This window comes from Spermophilus citellus (assembly GCF_964194105.1).
Source record: "Spermophilus citellus genome assembly, chromosome: 14".
Classification (NCBI taxonomy): Eukaryota; Metazoa; Chordata; class Mammalia; order Rodentia; family Sciuridae; genus Spermophilus; species Spermophilus citellus.
The window spans coordinates 62,598,864-62,620,110 of record NC_138194.1 but is presented as its reverse complement, the minus strand read 5'-3'; positions in this window follow the sequence as shown (position 1 = coordinate 62,620,110).

Sequence of the window (21,247 nt, the reverse complement as noted above, 5' to 3'; positions counted from 1 at the left end):
TCAGATAGGTGACATGCCTAATTCTGAGCCATTGCTTTAGAAATATCTATGGCAAGACCACAAGCTGTTGAAGGACATCATGGATGGACCGATACAAATTACTGAAAAAAAAAAGATAAAAGAAAATGCATATGAATTATTTTAATCTAATACAAAATCTTTTGTCTATATCAGAGTAACTATTATGCTGCTTTTTCATTTATGTAAGATAAAAGAATTAAATGGGTAGACTCTGCAAGAAAAACTTATATTTAAAGTAATCCAACATTACACTTGTAATGTCACAAGTAAATAGCATCCATTTTCTTTAGTTTATCACCTTTATATTCATGCTGATTAATCCTTCGAAGAAGGAGGGATGTTAGCTAACCCAATTCCTGTAGAACAATCAGGAGGTTAGGTAATTCATTTTATTTTGTACACAATTTGGCTAGAAAGCTGAAGATTTATTGATGCAATGTAAAATATTAGCTGGCAGGTAAAAATAAGCCTGTTAATGAATGTGATTAGAACAGCAGCTGGAATGAATTGCAGTGTTTGCAACATCAATGGAATTAATAGACCTTAAAATATTCAGGGAATCAATTAAAAGACTTCTTCAGTATTCAAAAAAAATGTGTGTTCATGTGCTTAATTTTAAAATGAGCACCGGGAGAAGAAATGGCCAAACCTTCTGTTGGAAAAGCATTTAAAGATTCCAAGGGCGTCTGGCTGTTCCTGGGCCCAGCCAACTACAGCAGGAAACCCTGGTGCGCTGAAAGGCAGGCAGGCATCTTGGATCACAGGCTGCAGACGGCTTCCAGGAATTAAACAAGAGGAACACGTGAGAGCAATTGCAATGGGTGTCCTGGCCACACGCGCCCCCAAGGATCACAACCTCGTTAACCTTAAGGGAGATCACAGCTACCCACCAGGATGAAAGAATTAAAAAAAGGTGATCATTTCCAAAGTGTGTTCTTCTCTAATGGTCACCCCAAAGACCTTGAAAAGTTTCAAGCCTGAAGTTTTGAGCTGAATCGTCTAGTATAAAAAGTCCTTGGGAGGAATTAATTGGACAGCATAATGTATAAGCTACAGAACATAGATGTTATCTGGCAGTCCCAAAACTAGATTAATTAACCTCCACTCCCCCCACTAACAAACAAATTAAACAGTCTTTATAAAGCCAGGCCTTTGTGCTTTCACCTCTAGAAAAGAGCCCAGAGAAGCATCTATTGTCTTCATAATTGTTCTCTATGCAAAAATTGAAGTTTTCTCTTCTAATCAATTGAAAAAAGAAGCATGAAATAATAAAGCTGCAGAGATTATTTAGTGGATGCTGTGCTTCTCTAGAACACCTGTTTTATTTTATCTTATTTTATTTTTGGGTACCAGGATTGAAATCAAGGGTAGTTGACCAATGAACCACATCTCCAGCACTGTTATGTATTTTATTTAGAGACAGGTTCTCACTGAGTTGCTTAGGGCCTTGCTTTGGCTGAGGCTGGCTTTGAACATATGATCTTCCTGCCTCAGCCTCCCAAGCCACTGGGATTACAGACATGTGCCATGGCATCTGGTTTAAACACCTGTTTTAATTTGGGGAATAGGTTTATGTCCTATTTCATGTCTAAGTCCATAGGAGCATGCTTGTTCCCAGGTTAACTGTATCCTGTACAACCTTGTCACTTTCTTCTCATCCTATCAATAGGAAGCCGGGCAGGGTCAGAGATCCTGCAGTCAAAACTATAGGTTTTTGTGAGGAAGATTTCTGAACCTGTAAGACTTCCTACAGGTTTTGTATTGTCCATAGAGTTCCAAACTTCAGTGTCACTCCTAAATCCAAACAGCCAGGTCCTGCCTCGATCCCATACCATTCATGGACATTTTCTGGCTGCTCTTCCTGGGAACATGAGCCAGTGGGATTGGCCCAGGGATGAGACCACCCAGTATCTGGACTCCTCTTCTAGACCATGATCTAGGGACCTTGAACCTTCAAATTACTGTTTACAAGCTGGTTTTAAAAGACCCAGTTTGTCCTTGTGAGAGTGGATTGTGGTGCCATGATTTGCATAGCCATAGATCTAAGGGGTGGCTATTTATGGAGAAAGTGAGCATGGGCGTGAATAGAAGCTTAATCATGTGGGATGGGTTCCTATGAACCAATACCCAGGCCCCTCAGGGGGCCAAATGATGGGGTAGGTGACCTGGAGGTGGGGAACACAAGCTGGCCAAACAGTTCAGAGATTCTGTTTGTACTCTGTCCCCAGGGCTTACTTACAGCCAACCCTCGCCACAGCTGTACCAGATGTGCGGTCTGAGTCTTGGCTTCCTAGCTGGGCACTAAAGACACAGTTTTCGTGCTTGCCAATTTTCTCTGTTCAGGAATTAAAATATCCACGTGGTGTTTTATTGCCAAGATTATCAGAAGCAACAAGGGGCAATACTACCATTTATCCTACCTTAGTTCTAGACTCAGAAACATGTTTTCTGTTTTAGCATCTCCCACTCCTCCTCCTCTTTGGATATTTCTTCTCTGGCAGTGTCGTCTCACCAGGCTACAGGCACCTTACTGACTTCCATCCTTCCACTGGCTCTTGTTGTTTTACTAGGTCTAATCCACTAGTGCATGCAGTGATGGACAGTTCAGGTGGGAGGGGAGTGTAATGGCATCCTACTGGGCATTTGTGTGTTTGCAGGTAGCAGAGGGAAGGGGAGGGGAAGGAAAGGCACAGTACAAACTCTGCTCTGGATGCCATGAAACCACAGAACTTAGAGGTTGATCTTCTGGGGTTTATGATATTGGTAATTTAATCACTTGAAGACCCATAAAAAGAAAAGGACAAATTATTGTCATTAAAAAGAGCCATTTTTTTTTCAGACAAAAGCTGAAGAGTAGACATCATAGTCAACAGCCCAGATCTTCATCTGGAAGAAGGAAGGATGGACAGGTAGAAGGAATATTCTACCCACATATTCAGGAAATAAGTTCAAGACCTAGAAAGTTTATGCATTTAAATGGTGAAAACAGTACATTAAACTGTCTTGGCTAGGAAAACTAATTTCTGTCTCTCATCACCAACTACTTGTATAGCCTTGAGCAGTTTACCTAACTACTTTCACCTTCAGGTCCCTTGTTTGTAAACTCAGGATAATATCTTCCCTGAAACCTCATAGGGTGGAATAGGCTAGGTATACAACACATCTGAGTCTCAAGTTCTCTCTCAAGTTCAATTTGTGCCTAAAAATCAAGCTTGGCCAGGGTTAGAAAGCACATTAGTAATTGTGCTCTTTGTTCTGCTTTTCCCACAAGCTCTTGTCCCCAAGATGTTAAAGTTTGTTGTCTAACTAAAAATAATGTAAGATAATATTCTACTTTTGCCATGTGCTTCATCTCATTTTGTTCTCATTTTGAGTTCTACATATATTCTGTTAAGGCAACAAGATTATCCCAAGTGTCCCTTCTGTGGGCAGGGTAAACTCTGCCTCCTTTAAGGAGAATTGATTCTAGGAGACCCAAGTGGTTTGAGGCTTAGGACATTGCTCAGTTCGGCATCATATTACTTAACCTATTACTTATAAAATTAATATTTTGAACAGGATCCCTTAAAACTCTAATTTCTAAGATTCTGGACCTACTATACATACATCTTTACCTTTTTTCTTTCTTATGTGATGAATGATCAATGGCAAAACCAACCAGAACCTAAATAATTAAATTGATTAAATAAACAATTATTTGATTAATTAAGTCTTTTAATCATTCAGCAATTGTTTTTATCCATAATAACTTTATGCCAATTCTAGATACTGGCAACACTGGGTAAAACGAGACAGACAAGATCTCTGGAGCTCACTGCTCAGTAAGAAAATAAATGATTAAGAAAAATATTGAATAAAGACAAGTCCTAAAAAGTGAAAAACTTTAGGTTCACAAATTTAACCATGTTTCCCCTACCATTTCCAAATTCCAAGATTTCTGATTAAGTGTCAGATATTAAGTATCTTTTAAGTATATTTAGGACATCTGTTTTGCTTGCATAGGAATGAGAAATGGAAAACAAATTGGGAGAGTCTTTGTAATTCTTTAAGTATTTTCAGCAGAAAAACCAGTTACAAAAATGAACAGATTCTACTCTTCTTAGATGCAGCAGTGAATATATGAGGTTTGTTTCAGGCAGAAATCTTAAGTAGTATAGTTGTCAACTTACCATGGGTCACAATTTAGGCATGCATTTACATATTGATCAAGTACATTGACAAGAGAATGATTACAAATGAGATTAAACTATTGAAATGAGTCTTCTCTTTAAGTCTGTTGATGTGATGAATTGCATTTATTGATTTCCTTATGTTGAACCAGCCTTCCATCCCTGGGATGAACCCCACTTGATCGTAGTGCACTATCTTTTTGAAATGTTTTTATATTTGATTTGCCAGAATTTTATTGAGAATTTTTGCATCTATATTCATTAGAGATATTGGTCTGAAGTTTTCTTTCTTTGATGCATCTTTGCCTGGTTTTGGAATCAGGGTTATATTGGCCTCATAGAGTGAGTTTGGAAGTGCTCCCTCTTTTTCTATTTCATGAAATAATTGAGGAGTATGGGTATTAGTTCTTCTTTATAGGTCTTGTAGAACTCAGCTGTGTATCCATCTAGTCCTGGGCTTCTCTTGGTTGGTAGGCTTCTGATGGCATCTTCTATTTCATTGCTTGAAATTGATCTGTTTAAATTGTGTATATCATCCTGGTTCAATTTGGGCAAGTAATATGATTCTAGAAATTTGCTGATGCCTTCAAAATTTTGTATTTTATTAGAGTACAAGTGTTCAAAATAATTTCTAATTATCTTCCGTATTTCTGTTGTGTCTATTGTGATATTTCCTTTTTCATCACATATGTTAGTAATTTGAATTTTCTTTCCCCTTCTCTTTGTTAGCATGGCTAAGAGTTTGTCGATTTTATTTATTTATATTTTCAAAGAACCAACTTTTTGTTTTGTCAATTTTTTTCATTTGTTTCTTTTGTTTCAGTTCCATTAATTTCAGCTCTGATTATGATTATTCCCTGTCTAAACTAATTGGAAAGCTCATAAAGCCTTGTTAGCAGTGCAACTAGTTACTACCTATTTGAACTTTGTTAAAAATAGAAAACAATACTTGTATGGTGCTGGTAAATAAACAACACAGAAAATGTAAAAATAGATTAGTAGTTTTTAATTTTTAATTGAATGTTGGTACTTGAAGCAAATCAGTCAAATCAGAGTAACACCTGACCCTCGGACAGAGGGAGAAGCCTTGTGGAATTTTGAAGGTCAGCAATGGTTGAGGTGCTGGCTCCTTATTCTGCTCTGTTTCACTGGTAAATATATGGCATTCTTTTCCATTGATTTAGGGGAGTCAGAAATGTTATGCTTATGTGTCTCAGTTATGATTATAATCATTTTATTTGACTCAAAAAATGGAGCAATGTAAAGAGGAGAAAAAGGAACCCGTTCTACAGTGAGACCCAGAGTTGAAGAAGGGTTGGGAAGAAGGAAGGGTGGAAGGAGAAAACTGTGTGAAAACTCAGGAAAGATGACCTAAGGTTCCCCAAGTGGTGAGGGGTGAATGGCTTGAGTAGCAGAAGAGGTTGGGGAGTAAAGGAGTTTAGCTCATGGGAGGAAGGAAGTACTAGAAGACTGTGGCTAGACAAGGGGAAAACTATATTGAGTAGCTTCATAGTTCTTGGTGCTGATGACAGATTGCAACCTCCTCTTTATATTTAGGAATCTTTGTAACTTGAATATTGGTATGATAAAGTGTGCCTATTATTTGAACATTTGCCTTGGATCTACTAGTATTTTTGGCCATGCTGCATTTTCTTTTAAGACAAGCTTAATGCTATCCTTTGTCATTCAGCAAGTCTACTGTCAGATGTGGATGATTCACTGACATTTTAGCACCAACTACAATCTATTTTCCTCACTAAATGCTGAATTAGAGACCTTATGCACATAATATGGATTTAAGAAATCTCCCTGCAGAGGTTAATGTGCTTAAAGGTCAATGGAGTGGGGTGTGTTTTGGAAGAATATAGCATAAAGCATTTAAAAAATATAGATTTGACAGGTCTCTTTGCAAGCTTCATTGTCTAAAATGTAATGCTTGGTTTCTATGAGATTAATATGCCCAGGAAAGAAATCATTACTGTTACTTTGACGGGCTGAATTGTTTCTGAAGCTATTGTAACACCAAATCCATATAGAGCAAGATGTTCACAGGGCAGCAGTGAAGGTATAACTCAGCCCTGTGTGATTATGATGTTTAAGTAGAAAGCAAGATTCAGGCAAAGTGTTTTGCAACAATGTCCTCTCCAAATAACAGAGTATTTACTGATTTACCAAGAAAACGCCAGTGTTCAAGAGGACTGCGGGTGTCACAGGCAATTAGTGTGTCTACAAAGGATCTTCTGCAATTCCTGGAGAAGACAGGAAAATGTCATATAGAATGTGAAATGCAGGGGTCATTTCCAAAGTAATGGATACAGACACGGAGCTACAAACAATTTTAAGGTTTACACATCACTCAAAGAAATTGGATTAGAGCCAGAGAAAAGGATGTCTTATAGTCCGCCCTCCCCACCACCATAAAAAAAATCTTAGGGGCATTTGGTACAAGGCAGCATAATATCTACCTTCTTTTGAAATGTAATGCATATAAAGGCAAAGGGTTCTATGTCATTTCTGAGGCAAAATTTTATCATTTTGACTATATTTTATTCCAAAAGATTTCACCTCAACAATATCTGGGGCATATTAAAATAGCTGACAAATGGTATGTAAATAAAGAATCTAAATTCTAGAGTTCGAAAGTGAACTGAACCACTGCATCAGATGTTTCCTGGCCTTTGTCTAAATTCTCAAGTAGAAGCAGACTGCCATTTTTTTAAAAACACACTTAACCAGTTTAGACTTGGTGCAGACTTGGACTAATACTATAGGCATCATTGATAAGGGAGAAGGGCTGACTCTTGGAGGCTGGATTCTGGTGGCCATCAAGAATGTCATCTCTAGGTGAGTAGTCATTGTAGTGCTTCAATTGGTGGTTCCCTTGAAAGACATGTTCACATCCTAATTTCTGGAATCTGTGGCTATTCTCTTATTTGGGGAGAAAAAGGTCTTGGCAGCCATAAATTTCAGGATCTTGCATTGAAGAGCTCCTCCAGGATCATTTGGTTTGGTCTCAAATCCAGTAACAGGGGTCTTGTAAGAGAAAGAGACAGACAGACAGACAAAAAGATACAGAGGTTAAGGGCATGCAAAGCTACAGAAGAAACTGGAATAATGCAGTTAAGAAAGCCAAGAAGCGCTGATAGCCATGAGACCGGGAAGAGGTATGGGGAGAGTCTCCCACAGAGCTTCCTGAGTAAAAGACTGGGCTGGCCAACACATAAATTCTGGATTTCTAGTCTCCAGAAAGATGAGGGAGTAAGTTTTGTTTGTTTTTGTTTTAGCAACAGTTTATAGTTTTTTGTTATAGAATCCAAAGGAAATTAATACCAGGAACCTTTAACTCTCATGGTTCCTACATCCTTAAAAGCAAATCCAAGTGCTACACAGAACATGGTTCAAGGACTATTCTCTCACCATGTTCCATTCTTGCTCATGTGGGGTGATAGTATCACACTTAGAGATGACAACAAACATGTTGTCATGTTATAATTTCCACAGTTATAATTTCCAAATGCCAGATTTTTAAGGCTTCTTTTGTTTGGGGCTGAGGGAAAAACAGGAGCTATTCTATCTGTATGTTCAGCACAGTATCTCCACTTACCTCCTGTCTACCATTTTGGCATTGGGGGAGGGCAGGACATGTGAGACCTGAAAAGGGAGGTGGATTAAAATAAAGCAAGAGTTAAGGAGGAAGTAGTAACAACTGTGTGAAATATTGTGAAGAAGTCAAGTTAAATATACATTGAAAGATATTAATTGTATCTTTTCCAAAATTGCATTTAGGAACTTACTGGTGGCCTTTGTAATAGATTGGAGATCTTTTTCAAGGATCTAACATCCACTAAACATTCTCCATACTGAGGTATGCCCGTGCGCGTGTACAGACACACACACACACCCCCACACAGACACACACATATATGTAGATATATATGTGTACCATCAGGTGTTAATGATGGGGATGTGTTCTGACAAATGCATCATTAGGTTATCGCATCATGGTGTGGACATCACAGAGCACATGTCACTAAGATGGCTATGTGTCATTAGGTGATATAAATCTTAAGAGATCACCGTCTGGGCTATGGATGTGGTTTGAATCCTAATGCCTGCTGTATGCTCCAATCTTAAACACCTCATTAGAAGACTTCACCTGCTTTCCAGGACCTCCACTGCCACTGAGACCGCTTGTTCCCCCCATGGGTCCATGAATTGTATCACATGAGCATGACCAGCTACACTCCTGGGGTCTTTAGCTTTTCTAGCCACTTTCAGACTGCCCACTGCAGTACTAGAATGGGTTTCTTAGCAGCCATTTAGAGTGTTGGGGGACCTGCCTTGGGTTTGGGGGGAAACTTCCTTCCTATGTGCTAAACCCAAGAGACAGAAGATGAGAAGAAGCCACGCAGAGAAATCCTCTTTTCTTCCTCCAGGAAACTGCAAGCTGTTTCTTGGAACAGCCTGTCTAGAGACATCCCAGGTGCTGAGTGGCCACACCTGCTGAGCACCAGCTGTGTCTTTGAGGCTTGTTGTAATGCAGGGGCCAGGGCAGAGATGCTGTGGCTTTTCAACTTCCTAGTCCAGCTTATCTTTTCACGCACTCTCACTGCCTTGGGTCTCCAACCTGTCAAATAAAGTCTCCAGTCTGTACTTGGTTTTCAAGGGAACTCTGTATGAGGCATTTTTTCTTTCTTTTTTTCTCACATCCACTTAGGATGCTGGTGACTGTGGCAATACTCACAGCAAAGCTCCCACTTTCCCAGGCAATAGCAGAAATACCCTCGCCTTCCTGACCGTGGCAATTGACAGAACAAGGACGTTATGTGGTCTGAATGACAGGAATAATTGATTAAGGTTCATTTTTACTGACATCCTGCTTGTTATGTAAAAGTCAGAAAACTGACTGGAAAACAGACATAGTTATTTATTTTGGAACAAGAACCCAAGATCCACATATCACCTCCCTGCCAAGGCTCCAGAATCTGATTTTCTTTCCTCTACTGCCTATGGCTGAGGAATGAGTCTGTTCCAATATAAGGACAAAGAAGATGATTTTGTCAAGGCTCTACCAATCTGCTGGTCCCATAAGTGCCCATGAGAAATTATATTTCTGTTTAAACAAACATCCCTTAGGTCAAGAGTAATCAATTTTATCACAGCTGGGTGTGGTGGTGCATGCCTGTAATCCCAGCAGCTTGGGAGGCTGAGGCAGGAGGATTGTGAGTTCAAAGCCAGCCTCAGAAATTTTAGTGAGCTGCTAAGCAACTCAGTGAGACCCTGTCTCTAAATAAATTACAAAATAGGGATGGGGATGTGGCTCAGTGGTTGAGTGCCCCTGAGTTCAATCCCTAGTAATTGATCTTCTCTTGATTAATTGACAAGTTGTTGGAATTGTTATTTAGGCTTTTGGCAAAGTTGCAATAGAAAAAATGAATCCACTAATGTGGTGTTCAACACTGGGTCCTGGAGCTAGCAGGGCAGGAGCTAGGGGAGAAGGGGAAGATTGAATAGGTATTCCTGTAGAGCTCCAGTTCCATGGGAGAAGATAAACCCAACAAGTACCAACTTCTATTTCTAGAATTTTGTTTATAAAAGGAAGAATATATCGGGTGGTAGCTAGAGGCAGAAGCTAGGTCAGGGTTTCCAACGTTTTGTTTTGGTTTTGTCAATATTAGGTAGACTTGTGTTTATTTACATGCTGAGGGGTAGGAGCCATCTGTTGAGTTAGAGGACAGCTATGCAGAGAAAATGTTCCTCTTGCTACCCAGATGCCTCGGAATCTCATGAGTGTTCTGAAATTTTATGGTCATTTTGTCCTCCTGTCCTTGGTTTTCATTCTTTGTAAAATGAAGACATTGCACAGGGTAGTCTCCAAGGTGGTTGTGATGAATGGATGCTTTATGCCCATTTTTCTGTCCAAAGCTAGGTTAGAGACCTGCATTCATGTTTTCAGTGAGTGATGCAGCCTCTGGCTACACTCTGCCCACTTGATGGATTTGAGCAAGCACAGGAAGTCTACACTCTTGTCATGTTTCAGCATTTCTAGGTGGACAAAGAAGAAAGCAGAATGATTAGGAGGACTGTAAGCTCTGGAGACAAAGGAAACAATATCCAAATCTATCTTTTTCATTTGCCAGATGTGGGAGTTGTTTATTGTTTTAGTGGTTAGTTTTCTAATTGGAAAAAATGAGAATCATAATAACCACTTTGCACCATATTGAATCAATAGAGAAAATGTTTATAAGGTGCCTGACACCTAGCAGGAACTCAATGACTGGTAGTTATTAAGATGGTTTGAAAATACCCTCCAGTCCCTTTAGTACAAAAGTTCATAAGCCTGGCACATTCTCATCCATTCTGTCTGTACTGAATATTCAATATGCCTTCCAACACATTTACTGTTTTGAGAATAAAAATAATATTCAAGCTGAGATGATTTTTTGTCTCCCACATGTGGTTTCTCATAGTTCTACATGTGTGGCTTGGTTTTTGAATTCCACTCTGCCATTATGCAACATCCTGATGTTCCAAAGATGCTGTGTTGGAGAGAGTGGTACATTTAAAACAGACACAAGTAGTGTCGAGTCAGACCCGTGGTGATGGCAGGAGATGAACTTGACCAGATGTTCCCCAACCTCCCACAGGCTGTGACTCACAGGTGGCCCCTGGTGCTGTGCAGTGGCTCAGGGGATGACTGTTCTCCCAGCTGAGCTCTCCATCATGGTTAGGTCAGAGCCCTGGCGCTGCCCCAGATTTATGAGCTCCTGGCAAGGGTGAGTGCAGATGGGGAAATTTTCAACTTCAGTTTTTGTTGAGAGGATCAGGAATTTCTTTTAGGAATGTCACTGCCATGACTTATTAGAGAGTTCTATACTCCTGAACTCTTTCTCTATGAATCTCCTCCAGGTGGCTGACTTCTTCCCCTCTGTCTTCTCTTTACTCTTCCCTACAATCTCTAATTAAGCCTCAGGTGGGACTCTTTTTCTTCACATGCTCTGCTTTTGGTATTTGTTAGAAGTTTCTTCTAATGCCTGCCACTCTGGGTGGATCTGAAATTGCACGTGGTCACACATTACCTATTGAAAGTGAAACTTGGAAAACTCACAAACTGAAGTTGTCTTAAGGTTTTTCCTACCTCAGTAGTCAGAGTCTTGGCCATGGTCTTAGACCACGTAAATTGCATTTCTTGGCTGTGTCTTTCAATACTGTTGAAATGTCTTGGTATCAACTAATGTATCTTGCCACACATTTCTTTATCCTTGACCAGAAGGGGGAAAAAAAGGAAGAGAAATGAAGAAAACTGCTTGAGGTGAGTTGTTCATTTTCAATATCAAATATTCTTAATAACGAAATGAAAAAAGGCTCAGACTAAGTAAAATAAAACTTATTTTCCACAATATTCAGCACATCCTCTAGAGATGGTCCTGTTCCACTGCTGGCCTTTTTGGTGTATGACTCCCTAGCCTCTGTTCTAGCCAACAGCTGCTGGCAATTTTGCAATGAATTTCCCCTTTAATTAATCAATTGGAGTTCACATGAAGGAGGTCTATACTTACTGTGTCAAAATTTTGACATAAGCATGCAAGGGAATCAGGCATGCACAGAAAATCCAATTTCTTTTTGATATTCAAATAGTATTCAGAACTCTGCATACCAGAAATAAGCAACTTTTCCTTTGCCTAGACAATGCATGTACCCCCTATTTTTTTTTAAAGGGAGGCATGCTATGGTTACTAAAATGTGCCTAACACTATAATAATCATAAGAACAGAATAATATGTTTAGGGAAGAAAAAAGTTCATAAATCCAAGAATTGGGATAACAAGAGCTTTTAGAGAATAAGCATCAGGAGGAGAGGGAAGTTTCTCATCCTACCCCAAAATAGGTGGAAAGAAATAGAACATGTAGAAATAGAACACGTATCTTGTTCTGGAAGTGTTATTAATGGGGGTACTTTTGCTGAGAGAGGTTGAAGGGCAGGTGGGGCAAAGGGAGAATGCAAGCCCCACTTCCTGACTTGCTCTAAGGCATGCGGAATGCAGGAGAATGAATGCAGTAATCTGAAAAGGCTGCAGGAAATGGGAGCTCTCACTCTGAATCAGACTTTCAGGAAGATGGGGAGTGAAAGCTCCAATGAGGAGCTCAGGATATAAGGGTATTTGATAACATGGAAGGGCTTCCAGAGGGAGTATATACACATGCGTATATGCCACACGCGGCCTGTATGGGTGTGTATACAGACATCTATGTGTATATACACATAGACATGCACATGTACCATGTATTTACTACTTTATCAAGTTCATTTTTTTAAAGGTTAAGTTTCCACATCCTCTAAACACTTGCAAAGCCTAGAAAATCCCTTCAACTGTGATTATTTCTTTAACAGTAAAATGGCTAAATTGAAACAAACTGAAAAGAAAAAAACTGAATATAGGACAAAAAACTCTCGGAATAAATGATGTATTTATATACCACATACATTCCTATGTATATTTATATGAATGATGAATCATAAAATCAAAGCAGGCAATCGGGAAGTAGACAGAGTGGTGTAGCATCTCTAGATTGTCAGGGTTTAATGGTGACAGGGTTTTCACTTTTTCTAATCTTTGGCCACCGATGTCCAATAGTGCTAGTGTCAGGGTTCCTCTGAGACATTTTCTTTCATAAGGAGTCAGAACCTAAAAAAGGCTGAGGGTTCTTTCAGGATGTTTGGAGCACAGTTGGGTGAGGGGTTAGGGTAGTGGGGTGGGATTTTGACTTTTTCTTCTGCTTCATTCATTGTTCCCTCATTAGAAATGCTGCTGCTGACTCTGTTCTTCCTTGCAGTTTACAGGGTACAGAATGTGCTGAAGTTGCCCGGTTGTTTCCATGATGAGGGTAATCAGCTTCGTCGACACAGCCCTGCGCACCTGCACCCTGCTCCAGTGCAGTATAGTGGCAGATTGGTGGCTCTGTGTGACCCTCACCCTGGCAGACTCCCTCCTGGCCAGGGCTGGAATCCCAGCTCAGTGGCCACAGCTGCAGGCTTCCACAAAGGGGTATGTGGTGAGGGGCTTGGGCTGGAGGGAGCCAGACAGGCAGAGGCTTTGCTTACTGCAGTGATGTGGCCTCCTGAAGTGCTGGGCTCCTGGGAGTGTGTGAAGGCTTCTTATATGAAGAGTAATGGGGCTGTCTCCCACAGAAAGCTGAGAGAACTCGCAATACTTGGCTCTCTAGGCAGGGCCAGAATTTGAGTCGACAGCATGAGAAAAGAAGCAACTCTGTGTGAGACTAACAGCTGTTTCTTTCTTTCTTTTTTGGGGGGGCGGTGAGGTGGGGTGAGTATCAGCGATTGAATTCAGGGGCACTCGATCACTAAGCCACATCCCCAGCCCTATTTTGAATTTTATTTTGAGACAGGGTGTCACCGAGTTGCTTAGCGCCTTGCAGTTGCTAAGGCTGGCTTTGAACTTGTGATCCTCCGGTCTCAGCCTTTGAGCTGTTGGGATTATAGGCATGTGCCACTGTGCTTGGCCTAACAGCTCTTTCTTTCTTTCTTTCTTTCTTTCTTTCTTTCTTTCTTTCTTTCTTTCTTTCTTTCTTTCTTTCTTTTTCTTTCTTTCTGGTAGTTGTAGGTGGACAGAATGCCTTTATTTTATTTATTTTTATGTGGTGCTGAGGATTGAACCCAGTGCCTCACACATGCGAGGCAGGCGCTCTGCCACTGAGCTACAGCCCCAGCCCCTAACATCTATTTCTTAAGGAATGCTTTTAGAAGGATCACCAAATATTACATGTGAATATGGAGCTAAGTTGTCACCAAAACGTAGAGGTAGTCCACTATGGGTGACAAGTAGTTATTACACATATTGATTGCTGTGTGGCTCTAGATACTGCCACGGGAAGGGAAATCTAAAGGGGAGACCGGTGATTGCTCCCAGGAACTCCCTGTGGATGCCCCAATACAAGCACTTAGCTTCTATCACTATAGAGAATACATGTTTTTAGAATTAGGAGGGTTTGTTGATTCAGCTGGTCCTAGGAAAGGTTCCTGAATAGCATGGATTGGATGCTAGATATAAAAGGAAAGGCAGGGTTTATATAGGTAAAAAAGAAAATAATATGGGACAGTACATAGACCTGAACTTCTTCCAGCCCATATTAGATTTCTTGCAATTATGAACCAGCTTTGAGTTCTGGTTTTAAAGTGTTAAAGGTATCTTTCACCAAAATACAAAAGGAAGGGGTGAAAACTAGGAACTGCCTGGGGACTGGGCCCTAAAGAATACATTTTCAGCTATGTAAAGATAGTTCAGATGATAGGAACAAATATGGAATGGTGTGCAAAGAGGAAGAGGAAGAGGAGTGGAAGCAAGAGGTAGAGGGGTAGGGGAAAAAGAGGAGAAAGAAAAGGAGAAGGAAAGAGAGGAGAGAGAGAGAGAGAGAGAGAGAGAGAGAGAGAGAGAGAGAGAGAGAGAGAGAGGACAGAGGATGGGTAGGAGACTTGGGGAGAAACCCATTTACTCCAAAATGGAGAAATGAAATCTTGAGATTTTAAGAGTAGAAGCACTGTTGTTTTTAGAAGACTTAGAAAAATGTCATACCAGTGCTTGGCAAGTGTGATTCCACATGGTCAACAGCTGGAAAGAACCCTGAAGGAGGGGTGTGAGTCATATTTTTGTCAATGTGACCAAAATCCTGACAATAACTTAGAGGAGGAGAAGTTTATTTTGGCTGAGAGTTTTGGAGATTCAGTCCATGGTGGTCCAACTCCTTTGCTCTGGGTCCAAGGTGAGGAGAAAACCACGGTGGAAAGGTGTGCTAGAGGAGTACTTCTCACCCCATAGTGGTCAGGAACCAGAAAGAGAAAGAAGGGAAGGGGCTTTCAGGGCACACCCTCCAGTGACCCCCTCCTCCAGCCACACCTCACCTGCCTACAGTTACCTCCCAGTTAGTCCAGTTGAACTAGGATGGACAGTTAGGTTCCAGCTCTCACAATCCAATCATTTTACCTCCTAACATTCCTGCACTAACACAGGAGCTTTGGGGGTACACTTTATACCTAAACCACAACAGAGGACCTGTGCAAGGCTGCAGCTAGAGAAAGGTAAAGGAAAGAGGGATTGAGGACATTAGCCTTAGCATGAGTGGAATCTTTTTCCTCTGATTCTAGAACTTTATTTTTTGCCCATATCTATATTATTATTTTGAATTTTAAAAAGTTAAGTTGAGCTATTTTTATTATGATGTTCCAGTAAGTAACACTTTTTTTTCCATTAAAAACATTGGTGAATAGGCTGTATGGTATACAGCTACTTTGGTTTGTTAAGCAAATTTAAATTTCCAGGCCTCTGTTAAACTAACAGCAGTTCCAATCATTTGTGGCAGATGGGAAGCCACCAGGTTCCATGTTTTACCTTTCCCCTCCCATCACCCTATATCCAATAAGCTACTCTATTGGAGATTCTTCTTCTGTCCTATCTCATGCCTTTCTATTCCTCTCCATTCCCATGGCAACTATCCATACTGGAAGCCCCTGTCTTTCACCTGAACATCGCATGTCCTCGATCATGTTCATTGCAGACACCACTACTTGAGTGTTGAGGTAGGAGCTGGGACTGTAGCTGGGGATGAGACACAGATCCTGCTTAATCAGTTGTTCACAGTCTAGTCAAGAAGAAGGACAGGCAAGCTGAGAGTCAATACTAGTTTAGAGCAGAGAAGCCAACATGTTTTCAGCACATTGGAGGGCCACCCACCCCAGGCAGATGGGCAGGGGTGATTTTCTGGAGAAAGAAGAGATGCCAAGCTCATCAGAGAAAGCAGAGTAGGAGAGAGTGACCTGGGCAATGGTTTGGAAGTATGAGTCTGACACATTTAGGGCAATGTCAGGCATTCTGAATAGTGGTAAGAAAGTAGCTGAGCAAGCACACACAGGCTGCAGGGGGTCTTTATTGCATTCATTCATCATTCAGCCTTCATCCCATTATATTTTGGAGTATTTAGACAAAACGGAGACCAGGTACCCAGGTATATTTAAAGAAACCAAGAAAAATTTCAAAAACCTTAATGAACGAGATCATAGGTGAGGCATGACAAGAGCTGGATGCAGGGAGGAAAAAGGGTTGATACCTCACTAATGTTCTGACCCCGGTTGTCCCCAGGCCCTTGCAGTCTCCAGACCTCACTGCTGCGCACAGCTGCAGGGACACTGGGCAACTGAATATCTAGTTAACTCAGCTCCTTCTTTGAGTGAAAACATAAATGTAGGGAGGATGATGGGGTATTCAGCAGTGAGGAGATGAGTCAGGGACTAAGTAGAAGCAAGCTGGATGGTTGAGCAATTTCCTTAAATGATATATGAAAGGAGGATCTTGAAAAGGAATGGGTTTTGATGCGACTTTATATTCAGAACTTATAAAAATGCCGGGCAACGTGCACTCAGCAGAGCATCAGTGCATTAGGAGCCATAATCTAGTTGAGTTTCTACAAAGTAACTCCAACCAAGAAATGAAAAATGAGGGTGTTCGATTTCTGCAAAATCAATTTTTTTTTTTAGGAAAAAAAGTGTAGTGAATAATGGATGCAATAGAATGGAATAAGTGAATAATACAATGAGAAGGAATTAGGAGCAAAACTAGGAATAGAGTGTGCTCAGAGATAATCTGATCCTCAACAAAGGGTTGTGAACTACTGTTTAGCAATAAAGGTACTTTTGGGCCTGGAAAAAGAATTTTTAAAAAGTAATTTAACATGGACAAAAAAAAGAGAAAGAAATGTGAAATATTAAACACTTAAGCCAAGCAATATTGAAAAGACAGAGCAAAATTAAAATAATATATAAACTGTGACAGTTTCCACATTTAAAAAAAAATGTTTCCTAAGCCTGACTCCCAAATTGCTCCATCTGGGTGGCTTTTGCTCAAAGTCCTTGGGGGAGGTGCATAGAACCAGTCACCTCTTGTGTACCTCTGTCTTCAGGCAGCCCAGAGCTGTCTTTCCCTTGCATCCAGTGCTCGAGCTACAGTTGGATGAATTGCTTTTGCTTTTTGGGAACTGCTCCAGGTTCTGCAGATTCTCAGGTAAGAGTGCCAGCTTTTAAAACAAGATGGCCAAGATTCTGGAGACAAAATGATCATGTGCATGGGAGGAAAATAAATTCTAAAAAGAGAAGTGAGCATCTGGAACTGTGTTCTAGGTCCAATAAGACTTCCCATCCCTCTACCCTTTCTGCCCAGATTTCTCTATCTCAGGGGTAGTCAAAGTGTGGTTCCAGGACTGAAGCCTCAGCATCACCTCAGAACTTACTAGAAATAAAGGTTTTGAAGCTCCATCTCAGACCTACTAAGTCAGAAATGAATTCTAGGGCAGGCCTCGGAATTTATATTGAGATGTGCTGTCCAGCAGATTCTAATGCACATTCAAGTTTGAGAGCCACTGCCTTGTCTTTGGGCCTGGTTTATCCTCAGAAGTCCTTCTTCATGGGAGCTGAGGCAGGGCTTTCACATGTCCTCTTCCTTAATGCTGGAGGCAACCTGGTGAAATAGTTCTTTGCCACTTCTACACAAGGCAGAATGGAAGCTCAGTTTAATTCAATTGCTTGCCCAAGGTCACACAGATAGTAAGTGTTGATGCCGAGATTTGAATCCAGGTCTGGTCTGATTCCAAAGCCCCAGCTCTTTTCATGATGTCATTTTCTCTGACACCACAACCTTTCCTAATTCATCTTTTCATACTTGCTGTCAGTATTTCCTCCCTCTTTTAAGTCCTCTGGATTCAGAATATGTCAGTTTTTGTCCATTCTTTGCTACTGATAAGAAAGAGAGGGAGAGGAGACAGAGAGAGGGAGGTAGGGAGAAGAAAGAGAAGACTTCTTTCAAGGCTAAGCCCTCCAATCAGCTTTTGCTCACAACTCACAACTCTGGGACTTTATTATTTCACTCCTTTGTCTCTCTGCCATTATTTTTTAAATCCAGTCTCTCATTTATTTTCTGCTTTCAAGCCTTTCCTACACTGTTTATTTCTTCCCCAAATTACTTAGTTGTCTCTTTCCTTCTTTCGTTTTTAATTATGAGACCGCCCTGTCTTGCTTTCTTGTTTCATGTTCGTTCATGGAATATTTTACCCACTCCCAGGATTTCTTTTTGTATAAATTCCAAATCCGTGTCTGTAGTCCTGACTATTATCCTAAGCCCCAGACCTCATGACTCCAGCTTCTTGCTGGATATCTTATTCAACCTCTACTCAATATGTTTCAGACAGTTGACTGTCCTCTCCCCCTGCCTGACTGCTCACTATCTGGCCAATGATGTCATTCTCCATCCAGCCTGCTGGGTGAGGAAACCTGGCATCTTTTGTACTCTTCTCCCTCTTTCACACTCTATTCAGTTAATCCCTTTGACCTGATGATTCTTTTTTTTTTTTTTAATATATATCTACTTCTGGTTTTTGGTTATATTCCCAACTAGATATAAGAGATATACAGGATCTTGTTTCCCTTATGTCTGTAAAGGGACCTGCTCTCTGCCTTACATATGATAAGTGCTCAAAAAGTGTTAAGCAAATATACAGAGAAATTAAGGGGAATAAAAATGTAACAATCATTTTAGGGACAGGAGAGATGTAGCAGATATTCTAAAGGTAAGTTAAAATAATTTATTGACAGTCAAGGTGACTTAAAATGCTGGATGAATTATTAGCCCCAGAAGAGCAAGAGATAGGGACCTGAAAGACTTATAAAATAATGAATCAAAGCATGGTCCCTGTAGCCTCCTGTTAAGAGGCAGAGATATTTCAACATCTCAAGAATCAAGTACTACAATCTTTTATGAGACCAGAAAATCATTGTAGGTCTCATAAATTTCCCTCTTCTCATTGTTCCAAAGGCTTAATTTAGGATGAGTCACTCCATAAATCTAGGAAAAGATGACTAATGATTATAATAACAATATCATAAATTATATAGTGCTTTTCCTCCAAAGGAAAACTGTATCTAATTTATCCTCACAGTATTCCTCATTGGTTGCTAGGTCCAGGGATCATTATCTCTATTTTTTGATGTCCAGGCATGGGAATGTGCCTACTCATTTATTGTCCGTGCCATCCCATGCCCTATGGCTGCACCCTGTTCAGAGAAGCCTACCTCTGAGTGAATTCCTACTCTCGCCTCACTTTATTAGTCTCCTGGCTTTTCTTTTTCTTTTTCCTGATTCAGTTTTTCTTTCATTCCATTTTTCATACCACATTCCCAATCTTATGTGGGAAAATTTTGTAACTTATTGTCAAATTCATTGTTGGAGACATTTGGAGAAAATTTAAAAAGGTAGAAAACCATAAAAATATTTTTTGATCTATTTCTTGATAATAATTATAATGATATTTAGCTTATATCTTTTAACAGATATTTAAAGTCATAACTGTGCATATTCTTTTAGGTTTGTTATTTATTTCAGATTGTCCAGCCTATGGGCTGTTAACTGCAATGGAACAGGATTAATGCACATTTTTTATATGGTCTCAGTCACTGTTTATTGATTTATACAAGATGAGTATTAAATGCATGGTTACTTATTAAATGACTTGGCTAAGGTTCCATCACACAATGATACTGTGATCATAGTGTTTGCATTATTGAACATATACCTATATCTTTTAATAATAAGTTTATTATTTGGGTTTAAACCCAATGTGTGAAAGTTTTAAAAAAAACAACCTCATAATCTTTTCCTTAGAAAGCCCTACCCATGAATTAACCTTTGAAGAACTATTTTAAAGTATTTGTTGATTGCCAACAGTGTGCCAGGAACAGTGTGCCAGGAACTCTGCTGGGTACTGAATATATAGTAATGAACCAATTGACATAGCTCTGGTTCTTGTAGAGCTTAGAATATAAAAAGAGATAGAGACAAGAAGCAAAGAGACACATAAATGGACACATACCTGCAGATGATAAGAGGTATTATGAAGTGAAAGAATGAAGAGGGACAAACTTTACAATGAGGAGTCCAAGACAGTCTCATTGAGAAAGAAATCTTTGTTGTTGGGGCTGGAGTCGTAGCTTACTGGTAGAGGGCTTGCCTCACATGTGTGAGGCACTGGGTTCGATTCTCAGCACAACATATAAATAAGTAAATAAAAATAAAGGTTCATCAACAACATCACAATTCTTAGTTTTGGTTGATGTGGCATATTCTATAAAAGTTTATTTATTAAAATAAGTGATACTGTTTCATTATTTTCTTGAAATAATAATAATCATGATTTAGTAGTAGATAGCTAAGGCATGCAGAGCCATTTCCTATATGACAGTCATTGTACCATCAGACACCTAGTGGAGACAGAGCTGAAATTCCAACCCAAGTTGATCCCAGAGTTCATGTTCAAAGCCATTCTCCTGTGTGTTCATCCACCCATTCAGTAGATGTGAAGCAGTGTGTCAGGACTCTTCCAGGAGCTGAGTGTACAGCAGGGAACAAAATGGACAAAAACTCCTGCCTTCATGAGCTTATGTTCTATTTTTGGGTGAGAAAGAATAAGATATCAAGGCATGATAAATCAGCCTATAGTTTCTAGAAAGTAATAAGTGCTGTGGAGAAAAAAATGTGGGTTAAAAGGGGTGTTGCAATTCTTACATAGAGGGTGAACATTGCTGGGAAGGTAACATGTGAGCAAAGATTTCAAGATGAGTGACTGAGATCTGTGGCTTTTGAGGGGAAACACATTCCAGGCAGAAGAAAAAACCATGCAAAGCTTCCCCTCAAGAGATGCCTAGTGTGTTTGAGGAGTCAGGAGGCCAGTGTGGTGGGAGCTGGGTGGGATGCAATCTTCAAAAACTGCAGGTTGGATCATTCTATAGGATCTTTCAAGTCATGCTGTGTGTGTGTGTGTGTGTGTGTGTGTGTGTGTGTGTGTATGATTTTTTAAAAATAAGTATGTAAGATACAGCCATAACTTTCACATAAGTAAGCAATTCATCACACACTTATGCAGTAAGTCTTAGTTACCTTGTGTCCTGTGTCTCGGAGAACCAATAAGCGGCAGTGTTGCTACTTTCTGAGAATGTCTGACCC